General features: G+C 44.8%; 1 protein-coding gene across 3 annotated transcripts in view; it reads left to right on the forward strand.

Annotated features, from left to right (window-relative positions):
• The window catches only part of LOC124802706 (protein croquemort-like), a 237,046-nt gene that overhangs the window by 75,668 nt on the left and 136,310 nt on the right, over positions 1-25,068 (forward strand). For all 3 annotated transcript variants that reach the window (XM_047263661.1, XM_047263660.1, XM_047263662.1), the window contains exon 2: positions 16,187-16,287. The gene's annotated coding sequence lies outside the window, so the exon portion shown is untranslated. The remainder of the gene's footprint in view (positions 1-16,186; positions 16,288-25,068) is intronic.

Consider the following 25,068-nt stretch of genomic DNA (forward strand, 5'->3'; position numbering starts at 1 on the left):
TAATGTTCGCACGTGCACTGACAGTGCGCTGACGCATGTTGTCAGGCGTTGTCGGTGGATCACGATGGCAAATATCCTTCCCCACAGAAAGAAACCCGGAGACGTCAGATCCGGTGAACGTGCGGGCCATGGTTTGGTGCTTCGACGACCAATCCACCTGTCATGAAATATACTATTCAGTACCGCTTCAATCGCACGCGAGCTATATGCCGGACATCCATCATGTTGGAAGTACATCGCCATTCTGTCATTCAGTGAAACATCTTGTAGTAACATCAGTAGAACATTACGTAAGAAATCAGCATACATTGCACCATTTAGATTGCCATCGATAAAATGGGGTCCAATTATCCTTCCCCCCATAATGCCGCACCATACATTAACCCTCCAAGGTCGCTGATGTTCCACTCGTCGCAGCCATCGTGGATTTTCCGTTGCCCAATAGTGCGTGTTATGCCGGTTTACGTTACCGCTGTTGGTGAATGACGCTTCGTCGCTAAATAGAACGCGTGCAAAAAATCTGTCATCGTCCCGTATTTTCTCTTGTGACCAGTGGCAGAACTGTACACGACGTTCAAAGTCGTCGCCATGCAATTCCTGGTGCATAGAAATATGGTACGGGTGCAATCGATGTTGATGTAGCATCTCAACACGACGTTTTTGAGATTCCCGATTCTCGCGCAATTTGTCTACTACTGATGTGCGGATTAGCCGCGACAGCAGCTAAAACACCTACTTGGACATCATCATTTGTTGCAGGTCGTGATTGACGTTTCACATGTGGCTGAACACTTTCTGTTTCCTTGAATAACGTAACTATCCGGCGAACGGTCCGGACACTTGGATGATGTCGTCCAGGATACCGAGTAGCATACATAGCACACGCCCGTTGGGCATTTTCATCACAATAGCCATACATCACCACGATATCGACCTTATCCGCAATTGGTAAACGGTCCATTTTAACACGGGTAATGTATCACGAAGCAAATACCGTCCGCACTGGCGGAATGTTAAGTGATACCACGTACTTATACGTTTGTGACTATTACAGCGCCATCTGTCACAAATTGAAAAAAGTGGTCCAACTAAAACATTCATATTTCCTTACGTACTACACGAATATGTAATAAAATGGGAGTTCCTATTGAAAAAAACGCAGTTGATATCCGTTTGACCTATGGCAGCGCCGTGTAGCGAGCTAAGCATAGTGACATCTGGTTTCACCCTTCAAGCTAGACGAGCTTCGTTCTATGTAGTTTTTCTTGTTTGATGCTTATTTCGTGAGATATTTGGCCCGGTCACTATCAATGGACCACCCTGTATAAGACAACAAGCGTCTGGCGCACTTGTTAGATCGGTTTCTGCTGCTACAATGGCAGGTTATCGAGACTTAAGGGAGTTTGAACGTGATGTCATACTCGATGCACTAGTAATGGGACATAGCATCTCCGAGGTAGCGATGAACTGGGGATTTTCGTGTACGGCCATTTCACGAGTGTACCGTGAATATCAGGAATCGGCTAAAACATCCAATCTCCGACATCGCTGCGGTCAGAAAAAGATCCTGCTAGAACAGGACGGCGAAGACTGAAGGGAATCGTTCAAGGTGACAGAAGTGCAACCCTTCCGAAAATTGCTGCAGATTTCAATGCTGGGCCATCAACAAGTATCAGCGTGCGAAACATTCAACGAAACATCATCGATGTGGGGTTTCGGAGCCGAAGGTCCACTCGTGTACTCTTGATGATTGCACGACACAAAGCTTTGCGCCTCGTCTGGGCCCGTCAACACCACTAAACTCCCCACACATGAACATTATTGAGCGTATCTGGAACGCCTTGCAACTTGTTGTTCAGAAGAGATCTCCACCCCCTCGTACTCTTACAGATTTATGGCCAGCCCTGCAGGACTCATGGAGGCTGCGTGCTCGCGGGGGACCTACATAATATTAAGCCTGTGTAACAGTTTCCTTGCCTCCTCAGTGCCTATTCGTATATTTCTGAAAAGAATTCGACAAAGTGCTCCACTGTAGACTTAACCAATGTACGAGAATATGCAATAGCTACCTGGATATCTGAGCGGCTCGAAGACTTAAGTAATAGAGTCCAGTACTTTGTCCTTTCGGCGATTGTTCTTCAGAAATAAGGTTATTGTCAGAAGTGCCCTAGGGAAGTGTGACAGGACCACTGTTATTCTTTACGCACATAAATGATCTGGTGGACAGGGAGAGCAGCTGTTTACGGTCGTCTCCTGCTGGCGTGTGGCGTACGGAAGGTGTCGTCGTTGAGTGGCTGTAGCAGGAAACGAGAGGACTTAGACAAAATTTCTAGTTGGTGTGATGAATGGCAGCTGGCTTTAAACGTAGAAAAGCGTAAGTTAATGCAGATGAGTGGCAAGAACGCTCATGCAACGTTCGAATGCAGCATTAGCAGTGTTCTGCTTTTAAATACGTAGGCCTAACGTTGCAAACCGATACGAAATGGAACGAGCACGTCAGCAGAGAAGGCAAATGGTAAACTTAGTTTTGCTGGATGAATTCTGACATAGTGGAGCTCACCTGTAAAAGAGACCGGATATACGAGGGTTGGAACTTAAATACTGGCAACTATTTACTCACAACCGGTACAAAAGAGTCACATGTTTGCACCTGCTACTGTCCTTCAAAGTAATCACCAGCGTTGTGTAGAACCCGTTGCCAGCGATGTGGAAGGCGTAGTATGCCGTTAGCTGAGCCTGTTCTGTTGATGGTGCGAATAGAGCGGTCTGCTGCCTGTCGAATCTCTGGAACAGTTCTGAAGCGAATGCCACGAAGTAGACCGTTCCATTCGCACCATCAACAGTACGGGCTCTGCTAACGTATACTACGCCTTCCACACCGCTGGCAACGGGTTCTACACAACGGTGGTGACTGAAGGACAATAACAGGTGCAAACATGTAACTCTTTTGTATCGGTTGTGAGTAAATAGTTGCCACTATTTAAGTTCCAACTCTCGTAGAACACTAGTGAGACCAGTTCTTGAGTACACCTCCAAGTCATTTCAAAGCCATTGAAGCAATTCAGAAGCGTGGAGGTAGATTTGTTATCATCAAGCAAATGTTCTTCTCGCGAGGCACTATTGAGGAAGTTTAGAGAAGCAGCATTTGAAGCCGACTGCAATACGATTCAACTGTCGCCAACAAACATTTCGCGTGAGGACCACAAATGTAAGATGAGAGAAATTAGGGCTCGAACGGAGGGTAATAGTCGTTTTTTCTTCGCTCTGTTTGCGAGAGGGACAGGGTAGGAAATGACTGGCAGTGGTACGCGGCACCTTCGGCCACGCACGGTACAGTGTATTATGGAGTATGTGCGTACAAGTAGATGCAGATGAAACCGTATTTGTCAAACCTGATATCCAGATACGTCGCAGGCCAGTTTCCTGAAATACTACGCCAATCTGCTAAGTAACGGAAACACAGATGACAGTGGACCATTATTAACCGGTCCAACATCGGGGCCATATTCCACGAGCATCATTCATACGTCTAAGACTCTCATCTGCCCCCTCTCCTCTCTTACCAACCTTTCAAAAATGGTTCAAATGGCTCTGAGCACTATGCGACTTAACTTCTGAGGTCATCAGTCGCCTAGAACTTAGAACTAATTAAACCTAACTAACCTATGGACATCACACGCATCCATGCCCGAGGCAGGATTCGAACCTGCGGCCGTAGCGGTCGCTCGGTTCCGGACTGTAGCGCCTAGAACCGCACGGCCACTCCGGCCGGCTATCAACCTTTACCACCACTTTCAATGCGATGAACAATACGCACTCCGCCTTGCTTTTCATATTCGATATCTCTCGCACAGTCGTATCTAGTATCACCTCCTCAAACTCCTACACTGTCCCATATTTTCCTGTAAAGTTGAATCCCTTCACCACATCGCTCTTATCATCCCTGATGACTCTGCCATAGTATAGCAATCGTCATCTCCTTCTAGGCAATGAAACCATCTCTGTAAGTCACCTGTCTTAGCAAATGCAGTGTACTCTGCTGTCCCAGATGAAGACTTCAAGCTTTGTTAAATAACTACGAATATCTCTCATCTCCAAAAATCTATCCATCAGTTCTTTCTCAAATTCACAAATCTTATTTTTCACATAAAATCCTTGAATCTATCAATCAATTCGTTCTCTCACACACACATCCAGTTCGGCATTCTTACCTCTGATGTACTGTCAGAAATCCTCACTTTTAAAATCCTCATTTTTACTGTCATACGCCACGGAATAACTCACATCACCATCATCTCATCATGCATTGCGGAAACATTTTTATCCCTATTTTAATTATAATGGAGAGCTCTTGTCTCCTCAAATCAAAGACTAGTTCTTAGCACACACTTTCAGAAGCAAATAAATAATATGTGCTTAGCTTTGAGCATCGAGACCTTGATCCTCAACGAAGATGGCTCCATCTCCTACAACTTGCCTAACAAACTAAAATGACTAAAAATAACAACTAGACGAAATTGAAAACCGCATTCTTCCATCATCCTCTTAGATTTGTTAACCCTACAGTACTACGTCATAGTCACAAGCTCCAAAAATCTTACGGAATCTTGCAGATCCAGAATTACGTGTACGTCGCGTCGCTTCTTGCATTTACATCTACATCTATGCTCCAAACTCCACTTTACGGTGAACGGCAAAGGGTGCTTCTGACACATCTGCAATACTTACCTGCCCTGTCCCATTCGCGAACGGGGCACTCGAACGCGAGCTATCTGCAGGTATATACGCTCTGATTCCTCTCATTTTCTCGTCGCCTTCATTTCGCTAAACGTATGTGAGAGAAAGTAATATGTCGTCCGACGGCTGCTGGAACGTACGCTGTCGAAATTTCAACAGAAAACTTCCGCGGTTTGCCCAACGCCACTCTCCTATCATCTACTGCAGGAGCTTGCTGAGAGTCACCGTAACGCCCTCGCGCTTACTACACGATCACCTGACGAAACGCGCCGCTCTTCGTTGGATCTTGTCTCTCTTTTCTACTAATCCGACCTAGTAAGGGTCCCGACTAATGAGCTATACTCAAGAATATTTCGAACGAGTCTTTTATGAGCCACTTCTTTCGTGGACTAATCACATATCCTTAAGATTCTTCCAATAAATCTCTGCCTGGAGTCTGCTTTTTCTTCAGTTACCTTGATGTAGCCATTCTGATTTAGGTCGCTCCAGACAATTATTGCTTTACATTTTATAGTTGCTACTCTTTCCAGTAATTTATCGTCATTACTATAAACAATCATTGGTGCATTCATTCGCCTGTTTATGCACAATAGACTACATTTATTTGTATCAGGATGACATACGACCACCTGCACGTACCGCGGATCCTCTGCAGGTCTTCCTGCATTTTGCTGCAGTTTTCTGGCCTACAGACAACCGCACCGCCTGTAAACAGACACACACAGAGCTCCCAACGTTATGTACTACATCGAAGCGCCGAACAAACTGGTATAGACATATGTGTTCAAATACAGAGATATGTAAACAGGCAGAATACGGTGCTGCTGTCGGCAATACCTATATAAGACAACAATTGTCTAGAGCAGTTGTTAGATCAGTCACTGCTGCTACAATGGCAGGTTATCAAGATATAAATGAACTTAAACGTGGCGTTATGGTTGACGCACGAGCGATGGGACACTGCGTCTCCGAGATAGCGATAAAGTGGGGATTTTCGCGAACGACCATTTCACGAGTATACCGTGAATATCAGGAATCCGGTAAAACATTAAATCTCCAACATCGCTGTGGCCGGATAGATCCTTGAAGAACGGGACCAATCACGACTGAAGAGAATCGTTCAACGTGGCAGAAGTGCAACGCTTCCCCAAATTGCTGCAGATTTCAATGATAGGCCATCAACAAGTGTCAGCTTGAGAATAATTCAATAGAACATGGATTATTGGCTTTCGGAGCCGAAGGCCAACTCGTGTGCCCTTGATGACTGCACGAATAAAGCTTTATGAGTCGCCTGGGCCCGTCAACACCGACAATGGACTGTTGATGACTGGAAACACGTTTCCTGGACAGATGAGTCTCGTTTCAAATTGTATCGAGGGGATGAACGTGTACGTGTATGGAGACAACCTCATGAATCCATCGACCCTGTATGTCAGCAGGGGACTGTTCAAGCTGGTAGAGGGTCTATAATGGTGTGGGGCGTGTGCAGTTGGAGTGATACGGGAACCCTGATACATCTAGATACGACTCTGTCAGCTGACACGTACGTAAGCATCCTGTCTAATCACATGGATCCACTCATGTCCATTGTGCAGTCCTACGGACTTGGACAATTCCAGCAGGACAATGCGACACCCCACACGTCCAGAATTGCTACAGAGTGGCTCCAGGAACACTCTTCTGAGTTTAGACACTTCCGCTGGCCACCAAACTCCCCAGACATGAACATTATTATTGAGCATATCTGGCATGCCTTGCAACGTGCTGTTAAGAAGAGATCTCCACTCCCTCGTACTCTTGCGGATTTATGGACAGCCCTGCATGATTCATAGTGTGAATTCCCTCCAGCAGTACTTGGGACATCAGTCGAGTCCATGCCACGTCGTGCTGCGGTACTTCTGAGTACTAGAGGGCGCCCTACGCGATATTAGGCAGGTGTACCAGTTTCTTTGGCTCTTCAGTGTCCATTTCTCTGGGCACGTAGAAAGATATCACACTGCTTTTGTCATTACTTAAATACAACTTTCTGAGAGCAGTACAAGTGTGCTGAACTCCGGCCGACCTCAAGTTAATAATTGTATCTCGTGAGCTGCAATGCGAATCCGAACTGCTATGTGTCCAATGTGTGGCAGCATAGCGTTCCTCGCACATTGATGAACGTGGACCTCCACTGCGGATTATCCCTACGTGTTGCCGTCTTGACCCAGCGACGTCGGCATTTACAATTGCATTGGGCAAGGGGTTATCAAAACTGGAGCACGGATCAATGGAAAAGTGTTGCCTGTTCTGCTTACACCAGGTCGACGGTCGTGTAAGGATACGCCGCCATCCAGGTGGTCGACCGCCTAGAACACGCTCCGTGTCGCGGACACAAGCCGGTGGCAGCAGTATTATGCTGCGGAGGACATTCACCTTTGCTCCCATAGGACCTGTGTCAGTAATTCGAGGCAAGATGACAACAGTAAAGTACGGAACATTATTACGGACCACTTGCGTCTTTTCACGCTTAATGTCTTCTCCGACGGCGCTAAGATCTTCCAGCAGGATAACTGTCAGGCTCACTAAACCAGACTCGTGTTGCAGTGGTTTCAGGAGCACAGTAGTGAAGTAGCGTCCTTGTCTCGGTCACCAAGTTCTCCTGATGTGAACCCGATGGAACCCATCTGGGACGTTATCTGGCTCCAGCTCCACCCAGAAACCACCGGTCGGCAGTTTACGGGAATTGCGTGGCCAGTGCGTAGACCTCCGGGAGCCTAGCAAGTACTTGTCCAAAACCTACTGTATTTCGTTCCAGATGTGGACCAGCTTGCTATTAAACACACGGGCATAATGTTTTGACTCCATCAGTGTATTTACTACATCGCAGCAACATCCGAACTGACTTTCATCTTTCATTACAACCTATTACAAAGTAAGCTTGTCTTCAGTTTATTTTCTTACGTATTTATTTTTTATTTTATTTTTATTTTACGCGTCTAGTTCCATAGGACCAAACTGAGGAGAAAATCTGCAAGGTCACGTAACGTGTCAGCACATGAAATAACAACATAAAATTAGTAACAGATAAAATAAAATGTTTATGAACCCAAAAAAAGACAAGCCATAAGTTTAAATAAACGCAATCAACAATATGACGTAGGAATCAGCTTAATTTTTCAAGGAACTCCTCGACAGAATAGAAGGGGCGACCCATGAGGAAACTCTTCAGCTTCGATATGAAAGCGCGTGGATTACTGCTAAGATTTTTGAATTCTTGAGGTAGCTTATTGGAAATGGATGCAGCGGTATACGTACTGCACACCTTTCTGCACAAGAGTCATGGAAGTGCGATGCAAATGCAGATTTCTGCTTAGTATTGAATGAAAGCTGCTAATTCTTGAAAAATGGCAACCTTAAGTCTATGAACGAAATCCTGAATGTGCGCTTTCCATGACAGTATACTGTCTATCTGAACACCTTGAAATTTGAACTGTTCAGTTTTACTAATCATACGCCCATTCTGTGAAATTAAAAAGTCGGCTTTGTTGAATTGTGTTAGAAACTGTAAAAACTGAGTCTTACTGAGATTTAACGTTAGTTTAAGCCATGAAGTTATGTCATGAACTATACTATTTGAAACAGTGCCAGTGTTGGACACAGCATCCTTTACTACCAACCTAGTGTCATCAGCAAACAGAAATATTTTAGAGTCACCTGTAATACTGGAGAGCATATCATTTATATAAATAAGGAACAGGAGTGGTCCCAACACTGATCCCTGGGGCAGCACCCACTTGACCGTACCCCACTCAGTCCCCACATCACAGCCATTCTCAACACTGTGAATATTGACATTCTGCTGTTTGTTGTTAAAGTAAGAGGTGAAGCAACAGTGAGCTGCTACCTGTATTTCATAATGGCCCAACTTCTGGATCAATATTTTGTGATCAACACAATCAAACACCTTAGTCAAATCAAAAAATACGCCTAGCGTTCGAAACCTTTTGTTTAATCCGTCCAGGACCTCACAGAGAAAAGAGAATATAGCAGTTTCAGTCGTTAAAGCACTTCTGAAGCCGAACTGTACTTTTAATAGCAAATTATGTGATATAAAATGATCAATTATCCTTATATACACAGCCTTTTCAATAATTTTAGCAAACACTGATGGCGTAGAAATAGGTCTAAAATTGTCTACATCATTCCTTTGTCCCTTTTTATAAAGCGGCTTTAGTACTGAATACTTTAATGGTTCAGGAAACTGAGGATTCTCAAAGGAAAAATTACAAATATGGCTGTATAAGCATTACAAGAGGAAGTCATTATCACCTTTGTGATGGCTCGACTGCACGTCGTTTGTCACAGAGAACGTGAGCAGCCACCTAAACACCCCCGCGTTACAGATTTCGTGTGCTCAGATAGGATAAAAACAACGAAAAATTGGTTACTTATTATAAGGTATTCACGTCCTTAACTATACTGCCGGGGGAAACTGCAACAGCTTCAAAGACAAAACCATTTTGTTAATAACAGGTGTGCGAGGTATTTCATCATTCGTGAAGTACAAGGTACTAAAATTCTGACCAAACAAAGCACACATGTCACAGTAAAGGGTGCCCAAAAAGTCATGTCAGTGCACTCTGGCGGCAACGCAGGCGTCTATTCTAACGTGCAAACGATCGTAAAGCTGCCGAATGGCATCTTGCGATAAGACAGTTCGAAGCATCTCGCACCTTCTGTTGCAGTTCGGGAGTGGCTCTTGCAGCCTTTGGAGAGCGAGTAAGATCCCGCTTCACCGTGTCCCCTATGTGTTCAGTTGGCGGGTGATCTTGTGGTGCTGTTGGCCGGGACAGTTGTTGACCACCATGAAGAGCACGTTGCGTCGCCGCAGTGCGTGGACGTGCGTCGTCCTGCTGAAAAAGCGCATCACCTTCCTGTCGGAGAAATGGAAGTAGCACGGGGATAACAACCTGTGCGGTGTAGCGGGCATTAGTCCTTTACGCTGCAGAAACAACAAATGTGATCGCGAGTTGTAACTGACGCAAGTTTTAACTGACTATGAAGGCTGGGTGGAATTTGTGTATCGTGGGCGAATACAGTCCATAATAAGCCGCTCACCACGTCTGCTCGGTACAAGTGTGCGTCCATCACTCGCATACAGACAGAACCTGCTCTCACCGTTGAAGACAACAGAGCGCCGTTCCACTCCCCAGTCGCGTCCTTCGAATTGCCCTGCTTGGCGGTGGCGTGACGTCAGTCGTAGCCTAATCAGACGCACAGGTGATCTTAATCTTTCCCAATGGCCCTTCGCGACACATCATGTGCCCAGACTTCTTCCCTGAATGATATTCGGTCGGCCACTGCTGCTTTCACAATGCGTCGATGTTGTTGTGCACTACGCGGACCTCCACAAGCTGGCCTGTGGGTGTGCGAGTGACTACGAGACTACCGTTGAAAGCGGCGGCGCACCACCGATATACTGTGCCCAACACGTGCAGCAACTCGTCGATACATTCATCGATCTTTCCGCAGGTCCGATATGCGGCGCTGCTTAAATAGTTGAAGGTGTCCAACAGGAGTATGTGCTCTTCGGTGTACTGTAGAACGAATGTTGCAAACACGGTTCACCTCCAAACTCCGCACCCTTACTGCTGAGTTAAAAGAGAGCATGCACAGACAGGCCTTTTGAGCGTCATATGACCGCCAAAATGAATCACTAACACTACAATCCCTCAGTATGTACAGATTATACTCTGGAGCCACTGTACACAGGCCTTTTGGGTGTTGATATTTTTTTCCGGCAGTGTATAATTCAGAAATCGACTGAATTTGGCTATTAATAAACCCATTGGCGCCTACCGCTGTGGACGAGCATTTCTAGGCGCTTCAGTCCGGAACCACGCGGCTGCTACGGTCGCAGGTTCGAATCCTGCCTCGGGCATGGATGTGTGTGATGTCCTTAGGTTATTTAGGTTTACGTAGTTCTAAGTCTAGGGGACTGATGACCTCAGATGTTAGAGCCATTTGAACCATTTTTGAAACCCATTGGCAATGCACCACGCCTTAGTCAGAATTTGTGTTCAGTGTTGTATTAGCTAACGCCCACAATGAAATGCGAACGTACATTTGAAAATGTCGTTAGCAGACGAACACGTCCTCGTGTTCCAGAAGCAACGGCACTGCTGACATGCAGCGCGGTCACGGAAGGCTCATTGTGTGCGGCCGCTGGTACATTTCCCCTCGCGTCACAAGGCCGAAACAACTCGCTATGTTTCCGGAACCGGCATGCCTGATTGCAGCGCTAGTATCTTCTGTTTGTATTGAACAAAGGACTTCTTATTTGATTCCTTTTCGTTTGGATCTGCTTCAGTGACGGATGAATTTGTAAAGCTCCTTCCCCCCACCCAACTCGTACTCAGTTCATTAACATGGATAATCCAATTTGTCATTTCGTATCAGCTATATCTTATTAAAGATTTTATGTCCAGTGCCTATGGAATTTCACGAATACCTGACAAACAGTTAACAACAAACACTGCCACAATGAGATTGTCACTCTGCAGCGGAGTGTGCGCTGATATGAAACTTCCTGGCAGATTAAAACTGTGTGCCGCACCGAGACTCGAACTCGGGACCTTTGCCTTTCGCGGGCAAGTGCTCTACCATCTGAGCTACCCAAGCACGACTCAGGCCGCGTCCTCCTCTGCCAGGAAGTTTCGTATCAGTGCAGACTCTGCTGCAGAGTGAAAATCTCATACTGGAAACATCCCCCAGGCTGTAGCTAAGTCATGTCTCAGCAATATCCTTTCTTCCAGGAGTGCTTGTTCTGCAAGGTTCGCGGGAGAGCTTCCGTGAAGTTTGGAAGGTACTAACGGAAGTAAAGGTGTGAGGACGGGTTGTGAGTCGTGTTTGTGTAGCTCAGATGCTAAAGCACTTGCCCGTGAAAGGCAAAGATCCTGAGTTCGAGTCTCGGTCCGGCACACAGTTTTAATCTGCCAGGAAGTTTCAACAAACACTGCCGTTGAACAAACAACACTGCTCCCGAAATGAAAATTTTTGACACTGTTACTGGTAACGCACATGTTTTAAACGAGCCAATGCTCATTGTTACTGTTGTGTACACGATAAAACGGCGTAAGAAATAGTGTTTCAAAAAGGTTCATCCTGTTTCACAAGACGGTACACGAGTTGGAGAAAATCACGGAAACTCCGCGAGAAGTGCTTGCTTCAACGTAAGTGCGTGTGCTAGCCAAGACTGCAGTGAGTACTGCTGTATTTGAGCACGAGCGGCACTTGTGTTATGTCCTCAGTACGTTGCAAGTGTCAGAAAATTTGAAAGTTTGTGATAACTTCCTGTCGGACCAAACTGCTGAGGTTATCGGTCCCTAGATTTACACACTACTTAATCTGACTAAGTTACGCTAAGAAAAACACACACACCCATGCCCGAGGGAGGACTCGAACATCCCACGGGGTGAGCGGCGCGTACCGTGGCAATGCGCCCACAGACCGCACGGCTACGGGGCGCGGCGCAAGTCTCACAACAGTGTTCTGTTTACTTGTGAATGCACTGCATGGCAGCTAACTGCAGTCTAACGAGGGCAAATGTCGGTGGTCGTGTGGTGGGTGCATCCGTAACCAAGGGAGACGAAGTGTTTGGTGTTTCAAAAAGAACAGTATCGAAGATTTATACCGCACATAGGGAAGGCGACACGAGGCCCCAGGAGTAGATAACATTCCGTTAGAGCTACTCACAGCACTGGGAGAGCCAGCCCTGAGAAAACTCTTCCGTCTGGTAAGCAAGATGTATGAGACAGGTGAAATACCTTCAGACTTCAAGAAGAGTATAATAACTCCAATCCCAAACAAAGCAGGTGTTGACAGATGTGAAAATTACCGAACCATCAGTTTAATAAGTAACGGCTGCAAAATACGAACGGAAAAACTGGTAGAAGACCACCTCTAGGAAGATCACTTTGGATTCCGTAGAAATGTTGGAACAAGTGAGGCAATACTGACCCTGCAACTTATCTTAGAAAATAGATGAAGGAAAGGCAAAACTACGTTTCTAGCATTTGTAGACTTAAAGAAAGATTTTGACAATGTTGACTGGAATACTCTCTTTCAAATTCTCAAGGTGGCAGGGTGAAAATACAGGGAACAAAAGGCTATTTACAATTTGTACAGAGACCAGATGGCAGTTATACGAGTCGAGGGCCATGAAAGGCAAGCAGTGTTTGGGAAGGGAGTGAGACAGGGTTGTAGTCTATCCCCGATGTTATTCAATCTGTTTATTGAGCGAGTTGTAAAGGAAACAAAAGAAAAATTCGAAGTAGGTATTAAAATCCATGGAGAAGAAATAAAAACCTTGAGGTTCGCCGATGACATTGTAATTCTGCTAGAGACAGCAAAGGACTTGGAAGTGCAGTTGAACGGAATGGACAGTGTCTTGAAAGGAGGATATAAGATGAACATCGACAAAAGCAAAACGAGGATAATGGAATGTAGTCGAATTAAGTCGGGCGATGCTGAGGGAATTAGATTAGGAAATGAGACAAAGTAGTAAAGGAGGTTTGCTATTTGGGGAGCAAAATAACTGATGATGGTCGAAGTAGAGAGGATATAAAATGTAGACTGGCAATGGCAAGGAAAGTGTTTCTGAAGAAGAGATACTTGTTAACATCGAGTATAGATTTAAGTGTCAGGAAGTCGTTTCTGAAAGTATTTGCATGGAGTGTAGCCTTGTATGGAAGCGAAACATGGACCGTAACTAGTTTGGACAAGAAGAGAATAGAAGCTTTCGAAATGTAGTGTTACAGAAGAATGCTGAAGATTAGATGGGTGATCATATAACTAATGAGGAGGTATTGAATACGACTGGGGAGAAGAAAAGTTTGTGGATCAACTTGACTAGAAGAAGGGACCGGTTGGTAGGGCATGTTTCTGAGGCATCAAGGGATCACCAATTTAGTATTGGAAGGCAGCGTGGAGGGTAAAAATCGTAGAGGGAGACCAAGAGATGAATACACTAAACAGATACAGAAGGATGTAGGTTGCAGTAAGTACTGGGAGGTGAAGAAGCTTGATAGAGTAGCATGGAGAGCTGCATCAAACCAGTCTCCGGACTGAAGACCACAACAACGACAACATATACAGAACCTAGATAGTAGTAGCTACACTCGTATCTGCTTTTGCGGTTGCACCGGAATACCGGAATGTTGCATGCTGGTTACTTCATGCCAGTCTGATGTTTGTTGCATGCGGTATTCATTGCGCTGCAATTTTAGCATCTAGCAATTTATTTCCTTCATCGGGAAATCGAAGAATAAGTGGCTGTGTTCAGAGAAGGAGATAATGCTGTTTTCAACAATTGAAATTCGAGCTAGAACAAAATTCAGCGATGACATTAGTCTAATAACATGTTTTCGTAAAACAGAACGTTCAAGATTTTCACAAAGGGTTGGAGAAGAGTATGCAACCTTAAGAACACTCCGAGCGAGGTGGCGCAGTGGTTAACAGACTGTGCTCGCCTTCGGGAGAACGACGGTTCAATCCCGCGTTCGGCCATCCTGATTTACGTTTTCCGTGATTTCCGTAAAACGCTTCAGGCAAATGCCGGGATGGTTCCTTTGAAAGGGCACGATCCACTTCCTTCCTCATATCCTTCTCTAACTCGATGGGACCGATGACCTCTCTATTTGGTTCCCCCCCCCCCCCCCCCCCCCCAAATCATCCAACCTTGAGAACTTGAGAATACGCAGTCTGCTCCTCACAATTCAGAGGAGTTAAAGTGAGCTTCCGACAAACTTGCATCGGCGGATACTAAACTGATTATTAAAAAGAGGTTGGAAATAATAGTATCATCGAAACGATTTTTCTTTGTGAGTTTCATTTGATGGAACTCACTTTAATCATAAACAAGGTAAACTGTTTGTTTGCCTTTTCGGTGCAACGTTCATTCAGGTGCTACAATTGGTTGTGTTGGCTGATATCTAACGGTAACTGTCCCAGAAACGTTGAAAATCACTACTGTAAGGAATACCGCAACTTCTTTCTAGAATGTCCATTGCGAGGAGAGAAAACCAGCGACACTTAGACGTCATCACCAAACAGCGCAATTTCTTTCGACACCCTTCCATTTTTTCTTTATCGGTTCAGAACCAAATATATTTTGTTTTATTATTATTATTTTTTACTCCCAGTACATTCACAGAAATAATGCGAACACTACCCTCATTGTACTATATCACACTGACTCTCATTCGGGTTTTGAAAATTGATATATGCAAATTCATAACATGATGTCTGGCAGAAGCTGACCCGAATGAGCGACAACTGTTCTGGTCAGTTTAAATTCGATATCATCGTGAGATTACACACACCCCCAGTCGGTGAAAAAACCCGTAGCAACAGCAGTACCAACCTACGAAATGAAAACTTCTCTCCGTAAGCAGCTGTATCTCTGTAATGAATAAAGATTAAACGTTTGTAATACAGTCCGCCGCCCGTGGTCTCGCGGTAGCATTCTCGCTTCCCGAGCACGGTGTCCCGGGTTCGATTCCCGACGGGGTCGGTCATTTTCACATGCACTGAGATGAGTGGGTGTTGTTGTGTCGTCTTCATCATCATTCATCTCCATTAAGGTCGGAGAAGTGCAATGGCAAACCATCTCCATTAGGACCTTACCTAATACGGCGGTGCGGGTCTCCCGCATCGTTCACATATGCTCTGTCAAGCACCATAGGTTTTCATTTTAATTCCATACATAATGTTTTATTCGGATTAAGCCGAGCAGAGTGGCCGCACGGTTTGAGCGCCATGTCACCGATTGCACGACCCCACCCGCCGGAGGTTGGAGTCCTCCCTCGGGCATAGGTGTGTGTGTGTGTGTTGTTCTTAGCATAACTTAGTTTAAGTAGTGTGTAAGTCTAGGGACCGATGACCTGAACAGTTTGGTCCCTTAGGTATTCACACACATTCGAACTTTTTTTAAAATTCTGATTAGTCAATATTACCACTTCCTAATATCTGGTGTTTTATTCTCCTATTTTTAAACATTAATAAGTACGTGATTTGTCTACCGCGCAGTGTTATTTGACCAAGTTGCTGCGTATTCCCAACCCCCCTCTGCCCCCCCTACCCCCCTGGCACCCTTACCACCCCTCCCCCCTCCCACCCCCCTCCCCCCACTTTCCCAACGCATCATTTATTACGTGTGGTATTTCTTCAAATAAATTCTGTATCTCCTATAGATAGCTCATACTTCACGACAAAATATAAGTCTAGATTGATAAATAATCGGTTCGAGCATACACGTTGTAGTTATCGACGATCCATTTTTGCAAGCGCTGGAAGCTGTGCTGGTATGTTTGTATTTTAGCCGGCGTTCGTGCTCCGCAGAGAGCGACACGCCACAGTTCGTTGTTCTTCTCGTGTACCGCTATTAGAGTTTCTGTTGTTTCTGTTGCAGGTTCCCTCATACTGAGAGACGGCAGTGTAGGCACACGGAGAAATACATTGCAGCCGGTGGCGGTAACAACTGAGAACTCAATCAAGTAATTTCATCTGATAGTAAGTAGTATGAAGAAAACAGCCGCTTGATTTGCGCTGCTAATCATTATCTGGTGGTTCACTGCGATTCTCCAAGTCAGCGGCGAAAACCGCATAGACAGTCGTACCGGAAAATTAGAGTAATGTGGAGAGATGCAATGGAAAAATGGAAGTAACCGAAAGAAACGACTTCCGTGGCTCATGAAAAGCACCTGGTTGTTTCTGGAAGATAAAAGAATTCTTGCGAGGCAGTCTGAAGGACAACACTCAACATGAACGCGTAACACTACGTAGCAGAAAGTTTCCGATCTTTTTCCGTCTGTCCCAAAGACGTCAGCTGATAGTGTGGAAGACGTGCTTTTCCAGCCCCTTGCATGTACCGAGTGATTCAAAAGGAAATAACAGGTTTCCATTGTTTCTAACAGAAATCTATAAAAGACAGAAACTCATTGCGCGTATGAGTTATTCCAGCAATCATCATGGAATCGTACAATGGTACAGAGTGTGCACAGTCTTGTCTATGTTTTCACGAATCTGAATTCGCTACTACGTTCGGAGAAAATTCGGGACTCAAAGACAAAGTGTCGTGTTCAGTTACTGATACACAGCCAGATTCGGTGAAATGATTGTACCTATCAATAACAGCTGTCGGCCAGAAGACCTCGTGGCCAAAAACAGTGGTCAATTGTGTCCGCGCGCGCTCGTGTGTGTGTGTGTGTGTGTGTGTGTGTGTGTGTGTGTGTGTGTGTGTGTGTGTGTGTGTGTTGTCTGGCCGAAAGCTCACATGTTTAGCAGTCCTTTTGTTGAGCCTCCCTGCGAATCAGCATCTCCTCTATATGGTTAGTAGCATTCTATCCTTTTTCAGAATATTGTAATCAATTTATAAACACCATGCGTATAAATGATCTAATGGATAACGTCGGAAGTTCCATGATGATGTTAAATACTTAAGACGTCCAGCGGTATAAACTTGTACTAAATCCAGGAATAATCGCAGAGGATCGGCATTTGTCGCAGTGATTGACAAAATAAACAAATGTAGCACGTGTCCATAAACAGCTAGAAAGACCCGTTATTGTTTGATTGCAGAAAAATCACTGGAGGCAGCCACATGCTTTAAATATTTGAGCGTATGTGTACGAAGCAAATTTAAATGGAACATAAAACTGATCGCAGGTAAGGCAGAGTGAGACACATCGGAGGAATCCTCAGGAAGCGGGTTACAAAATTCCCGTTCGTCCAGTGCTTGAATACTGCTCTTCGGGCTGGAATCTGTACATATGGGACTGACAGAGTAAATAGAAGATATACACTGAAGAACCAAAGAAACTGGTACACCTGCCTAATATCGTGTAGGGCCCCCGCGAGCACGCAGAAGTGTCGCAACACGACGTGGCATGGACTCGACTTAAATCTTGATAACTGCTGGAGAGAAACACCATAAATCCTGCAGGGCAGTCCATAAATCCGTAAGAGTACGAGGGGATGGAGATCTGAACAGCACGTTGCAAGGCATCCAAGATATGCTAAAGGATGTTCATCTCTGGGGAGTTTGGTGGCCAGCGAAAGTGCTTAAACTCAGAAGAGTGTTCTTGGAGCCACTCTGTAGCAATTCTGGAGGTTAGGCGTGTCGCATTGTCCTGCTGGAATCGCCCAAGCCCGTCGGAATGCACAATGGACGTGAATGGATGCAGGTGATCAGACAGGATGCTTACGTACGTGTCACCTGTCAGAGTCGTATCTACACGTATCAGAGGTCCAATATCACTCCAACTGCACACTCCCCACATCATTACAGAGCCTCCACCAGCTTGAACAGCCCCTGCTGACATGCTGGGTCCATGGATTCATGACGTTGTCTCCATACCCGTACACGTCCACCCACTAGATACAATCTGAAACGAGACTCGTCCGACCAGGCAACATGTTTCCAGTCATCAACAGTACAACGTCGGAGTTGATGGGCCCAGGCTTTGTGTCGTGCAGTCATCAAGGGTACATGAGTGGGCCTATGGAAACCGATACCGATGATGTTTCGTTGAATGGTTCGCAAGCTGACTCTTGCTGATGGAGCATCATTGACATCTGCAGCAATTTGCGGAAGGGTTCCCCTTCTGTCACGTTGAACGATTCTCTTCAGTCGTCGTTGGTCCCGTTCTTGCAGAATCTTTTTCCGGCCGCAGCGATGTCGGAGATTTGATGTTTTACCGGATGCCTGATATTCACGGTACACTCGTGAAATGTACGTGAAAGTCCCCACTTCATCGTTACCTCGGACAAGCTGTGTCCCTTCGCTTGTGCGCGGACTATAACACCACATTCAAACTGACTTAAATCTTGATAACTTGCCATTGAAACAGTGGTAACCGATCTAATAACTGCGCCAGACACTTGTTGTCTTATATCGGCGTTGCCGACCGCAGCGCCGTATTCTGCCGGTTTACATATGTCTGTATTTGTATACGCATGCCTATGCGAGTTTCTTTGTCTCTTCAGAGTACATCATACTACGAAAGCCATCTCATGGTGTGTAGCGAAGGGTACTTCTGATACCAATAATTGATTTCCCCCCCCCCCCCTTACACTGTTCCACGCGTGAATGACGTGTGGGAAGAATGGTTATCGGTAAGCCTTTGTGCTGGCTCTAATTTCTCGAATTTTAGAATGGTGATCATTAGGTGGGATGTATGTTGGAAGAAGTAGGCTTTACCAGCGTAATAAGTCTTGAAAGTCTACTCGGGTTTGCTGCCGGAGCAGCAGACTTTCAAAGAATTAGTATGTTATCCGATTATTCCCGAAAGGTACTCTCTTGAAATTCTATAGTAAACCTCCGTGATTCACGCCGCCTCTCTTCTAGTGTCTGCCACTGGGCTTTGATGAGCATCTCCGTAATGCTCTCGCACCGACTGAACAATCCCGTGATGAAAGGCGCCGCTCTTCTCTGAATCTTCTCTCTGCCTCTCTTCTACCAGTCCTACCTGACAGCGGTCCCATTGTCGCAAATAATACTCGAGAAGGTGGAACAAGCTCCTTATAAGCCACTTCTTTCTTGGACGAATTACGTTTCCTTAGTATTCTTCCTACGAATCTCAGTCTGGAATCTGCGTATCTTACTATTCCTTTTGTGTGGTCATCCCATTTAAGGTCGGTCTGAACTGTTATTCCTAGATGTTTTAAGGAAGATGCAGTCTCCAGCAGTTGGTCATCGATAGTGTAGTTGTACAGTACTGGCAATATATTGCATTTATTTACGTTCAGGTTCAACTGCCAGAGCCCGCACCAGTCAACAGGTTATACTGCAAATCGATACTTTCTGGTGTCGATACTTTGCTACAAACAACCGCATCATCTGCAAACAGTCTTAAAGGGCATCCGACACTTTCTACTGGATCATTTGTGTACATTGCCAACAATAACGGTCCTCTCACACTCCTTTGGCGTACACCGGAAATTACCCGTACATCTGTCGATTTTGCCCGGTTCAGGGCGACGTGTTGAGGTCTGTCTGCAAGGAAGTCTTGAATACAACAGCTTTTTTTTTTTCACTAAACCGGCATCATTGTCGGACAGTGTCAAATGCCTTACTGAAGTCACGGAACACGGCATCAGCCTAAGCGCCGTTGTCTACTGTGCTATTGATATTATGGAGGAACAGAGTGAGCTGAGTTTCGAAAGGCTTCTGATAGCGGAATCCATGTATATTATTGTGGAGAAGATTTTCGTTCTCCAAAAACGCAATTTTTTTACATAAAAGATTTTCCGTAACTATACAACAGATTGACGTCAACAATATAGGTCTATAAATGTGCGTATCATTTTCGAAAACAGGAATGACCTGTGCTTTTTTGCTGTCGCTGGGTACCCTTCGTTGCTCCAGCGATCTACAATAAACTGCTGCAAGAAGGGGAGCAAGATCTTTCGTAGGCTCTATGTTGAATCTTATGTGCATTTCATCTGCTCCTGGTCCCTTGCCATTACTAAGTGATAGTAGTTGCTTTTCTTTCCTCTATCCGTTATCTCAATATTTGCCATTCCGACGTTCGTACTGGAACTCAAAGGTGATGAAGGGCTCTTCAAAGCGTGGTCCGAGTCACAGAAGCGAGCCGGTGGAGATTGCAGTATGCTATCATGGGGGACATTCGACACTCATCTCGCCTTCAGCGGGACCTGTGGTAGTAATCAGAGGCTATGGATTGCACGAACATTGTTGCGGCCCAGTAGCATCCCTTCACGACTGGTGTCTTCGCCGACGGCATGGCATCTTCCAGCAAGATAACTCTCCACATGTAATACGGACAGAATCGTGCTACGGTGGTTTGAGGAACCTGATTGTGGTCTCTCGTTGATGTCTCGCCCACCAAATTCGCGTGATCTAAACCTGATGAAACGTACAAGGGGCGACAGCGGGAAGGGGGGGGAGGGGGGGGGGGACTTACGGATATTGCATGACCTGTGCGTAGAGGGTAGCCGAATCCAAGCTACTGGGAAGCACTGTTGTGATCCAAAGGTACACGCTATTAAACACGTGTTCACAATGTTTTCCCTAATCAGTACTACTTGCAGTAGTTATTCTGAAAGTGAAAGAATACCGCAAAGCCACAGGAATAAAGAAACCCATCCTACTGACCTAAGGGTTGACGGTCGAAATAAAAAAAAGCAACGTAGCCTCCCCCATTCGGTAACGCAGTACTGCCGTGACGAAACAGTCAGTGTTACGGGTAGTGACTACGGGAGAATAATCTTCATTTTCCATAGTTTTGTTCTATCTGTAAAACTCTTAAGCGGGAAGCAGTGGTCTTTCCACGCCAGTACTTTTCCACCTTCTATCCGGACGCTACAAGAAACACTGTGCACTTGTCCTTGAATAAAACATCGCTCACACACTTACAGCGAAACGTCGTTACAGACTGCAAAAAAGCGTACATCTTTTCAAAAAACTGTGCAGAATCGGAGGAAGCAGAAAACATCCAATCACCGCACCAGAAGAGGTACAGCTGTCCTTGAGTCTCTCTTATTTTATCTTGAGCGGAAACATTAGTCACATCTTGCGGCGTATTTCGAACCTTTGACACATCGACCCTCAGGGCAATTTTCTGTAGCAATTTCACGTCTGTCTTTTTATTACATGATGGATATGTCTTTGATCTCCTTTGATTGTTAACGAATGGAGTGGAGGATCTCTGGTCTCGCGTTGTGCAGGAGGGCGGTTCAGATCCCCGTCCAGATTTATATTTTCTGTGACTTGGCTATGCCGCCTGAGGCGAATGCCCGCATGTTGCCTTTCCAATTTCGTCTCCCAACCTTCCCATCTCCGACTTTATGCACCGTCTTACCTCGCAGTCGACGGGATGTTAAACCCTAATCTTCTTCCTTTCCTTGCTTTAGTTTACGTTTTCAGAATTCTGGACGGCTTTCTCCACCGTTAATAATCCAGATTTCATTTTCCATATTATTCCGCTGCTCTGCTTCTTGAATTTGAACTTAACCTTTGAATGGAAGGAATCACATCGTTTCTCAACTTCGCTTCCCATGGGAATAGTTGTGGTTTTCAAGCATTCCATTATAATGTGGGTATATCTTAGGCAGGCAAATGATTAAACGGCACAGAAGCCCGTGCATGTGTATTAGACTCTACTATACATTAAATTTGATCGTATCATAACTTAAACAAATAATGTTCAAATACTAAATCTTCATCTTCTTCAGTAGCGCTACAGCCCTTGGTGAGCCTTGGCTTCTTCAACGATCTTCCTCCACACTTGAAGACGACGTTTCAATCCCGCGTCCGGCCATCCTGATTTCGGTTTTCTGTGATTTCCCTAAATCGCTCCAGACAAATGCCGGGATGGTTCCTTTGAAAGGGCACGGCCGATTTCCTTCCCCGTCCTTCCCTAAACCGATGAGACCGATGACGTCGCAGTTTCGTCTCTTCCCCCAAAACAACCCAACTCCTCCACACTTCTCGGTTATTTGCTGCTATTTTCCATCCAAGGGCACCTACACTGGTGAGATCCATTATTACGTCGTCAATCCACCTTCTTCTAGGTCTGCTGAATGCATCACACCTTTCATCATTTTCTTTGGAATTCTGTCCTCTGCCATTCTCTCCTAGTATCCCAGCCATCGTATTCGCTGCGATTTCACAAATTTTACTATGTCCCTACTTTGTATTAACTCGTGTAATTCGGCATTGTAGCGTATTCTCCAGCCTTCTTCCTCCCTTATTGGCCCATAGATTTTGCATAGTATTTTCCTCCCAATGGTTCTTAGTGCATTTTTATCGTGTTCTGTCAACGTCCATACCTCTGACCCGTATGTGATAACTGGGCGGACTAGGGAATTATGTACTAGCAGTTTTGTTTTTATTGTAACAAGGCTATTTCTGACAAACTGCATATTTGCAAAGTAAGCTCTGTTTCCTGCTTGAATTCTGTCCCTTGTAACCTTTCCAATATTGTTATCATTTGTTATTAGGGCTCCTAAGTAGTTAAAAGAGGACACTCCTTTGAAGCATTTCCAATTGATGTTAAGGTTTTTAGGGGTTCTTCTGGCCTCAGATTGTGACATTACCATATATTTTGTTTTGTTTTCATTTACTATGAGGCCAATTTCTAAGGCTTTTGTTTCCATTGCCAAGTATATTTCTTGGAGTGTATTGATATTTCTTCCTACTATAGCAATGTGATCAGCATATGCACATAACTGGCTAGTTTTCATAAATATTGTGCCTCTTTTGTTGATTTTATTTACTACACTATGCAGGGCTATATTGAATAGTACACTGGAGAGACTATCACCTCGTTTCAAGCCTTTATTGAAGTCAAAGCTTTCACCTGTTCTGCTAAGGACCTTTACTTTTGCTCTTGTCTCTGTCATTGTCATTCTGATTAGTCTTATTAGTTTGGCACATATACCAACCTCTTTCAGTACTCCGTACATTTCTTACCGATTTATGCTGATTTATGCTATCAAAGGCTTGTTTGAAGTCGATGAATAGGAAATGCAGATCTATATCATATTCATAGAACTTTTCCATCATTTGTCTTATCACAAATATTTGATCAGTTGTTCCTCTGTCTGATCGAAAGCCACACTGATATTCCACGAGTATGCATTCTGCACACTTCTGTATGCTTTCCTTTAATACGCTTGTGAAGATCTTCTTAAAAGTTGTGCTTAGGAGTGTTATACCTCTATAGTTTTCACATGGTGTTCTGTCCCCTTTCTTATATATGGGGATTATTTTTCCTGGTTCAAATGGCTCTGAGCACCATGCAACTTAACTTCTGAGGTCATCAGTCGCCTAGAACTTAGGACTAATTAAACCTAACTAACCTAAGGACATCACACACATCCAAGCCCGTGGCAGGATTCGAACCTGCGACTGTTGGGGTCGCTCGGCTCCAGACTGTAGCGCCTAGAACCGCACGGCCACTCCGGCCGGCTATTTTTCCTGTTTTCCAATTATCTGGAATAGTTTCTATTTCCCATATATCTGATATTAATGTGTGCAGTTCCTTTATTACAGCCTCACTGCCAATTTTTAATAATTCTGCGATTATGCTGTCTTCCCCAGGGGCTCGATTGTTTTTTGACTTGTGCACAGCCTGGGAGACCTCTTGCAGTGTTTGCTTTCTTGCCTCATTGGTTTCATAGTCTACTTCCAGCTCCACTCTTTCCTCCTGTGCGGCAGTCTCTTCATCTTCTAGGCTGATGCTTAGTGTATCTTTGAAATACTCTTCCCATCTTCCCACTATCTGTTCTTCCTCCCTTATCATTTTTCCATCTTTACTGGAACAGGCCATTGTTTTTGGCTGGAATCTATTCTTAATTTTGCCTACCGCGTGACAGAACTTCCTTATTTCACTCTGTTACTTTAACTCTCCTATTTCTTGAATTTTATTCTTAGTCCACTCTCATTTCTTTTTCTTTCATAGTCTGTTAGCTCTTCTCCTTAATTCTATATATTGTTCCACATTATTTCTGGTTTCTCTCTGTAGCACTTTTGTTCTTGCCTTGTTCTTTTCCTCTATTGCTGACCTGCAATCTTCATCAAACCATTCCTACGTTTTTCTATTCCTTCTTATGCCTATTACTTCCTCTGCAGCAAGTTTACAGACTTTTGCAATCCTGTTCTACCTTTCGTCTGCTCCTACTGCAGTCTCTTCATTGCTCAACTTCCTGCTGAATAATTCAGTAATAAAGTTATTTCATCATATAGAAATGTCATGTAGATGCGATCATATCCTGAACTCGGTACAAATTAAATTTTTGGTAATGCAAGACTATGTACGAGGGTTGGAACTTCAATAGTGGCAACTCTTTATTAACAGCTCGTACAAAATAGATACGTGTTTCAAAGTTTTACTGACCTTCAAAGTAGTCACCAGCAGTGTGTATAACCCTTTGCCAGTGATGTGGAAGTCGTAGGGTACTCTTAGCAGTGCCAGTCGTGTTGACAGTTCGAGCGGTGCGGTCTATTGCTCGACGAATTTGTAGCAGTTCTGAGGTGAATAGCGTGAAGTGTTTCTTTCAGTTAAGAAATCAAGTTGAACTCACGAGGGTTTAAGTCAGGGGAGTGCAGTAGGTGGTATAGCACTTAGCAGCCCCATCAGTCAAACAAATCAGTAACAGGTTGCACTGTACATGCTTGAGCATTGTCCTGCAAAATGATGGTCAGGTCCTGCAGAAAGTGTCATCACTTCTGTCTATGTACTGTTCATTTTTGGAACACAACCTACGGCCAGCTTAGAGACAGAAGTGATGACACTTTCTGCAGGACCTGACCATCATTTTGCAGGA

The sequence above is a fragment of the Schistocerca piceifrons genome, chromosome 6, assembly GCF_021461385.2.
Source record: "Schistocerca piceifrons isolate TAMUIC-IGC-003096 chromosome 6, iqSchPice1.1, whole genome shotgun sequence".
Lineage (NCBI taxonomy): Eukaryota > Metazoa > Arthropoda > Insecta > Orthoptera > Acrididae > Schistocerca > Schistocerca piceifrons.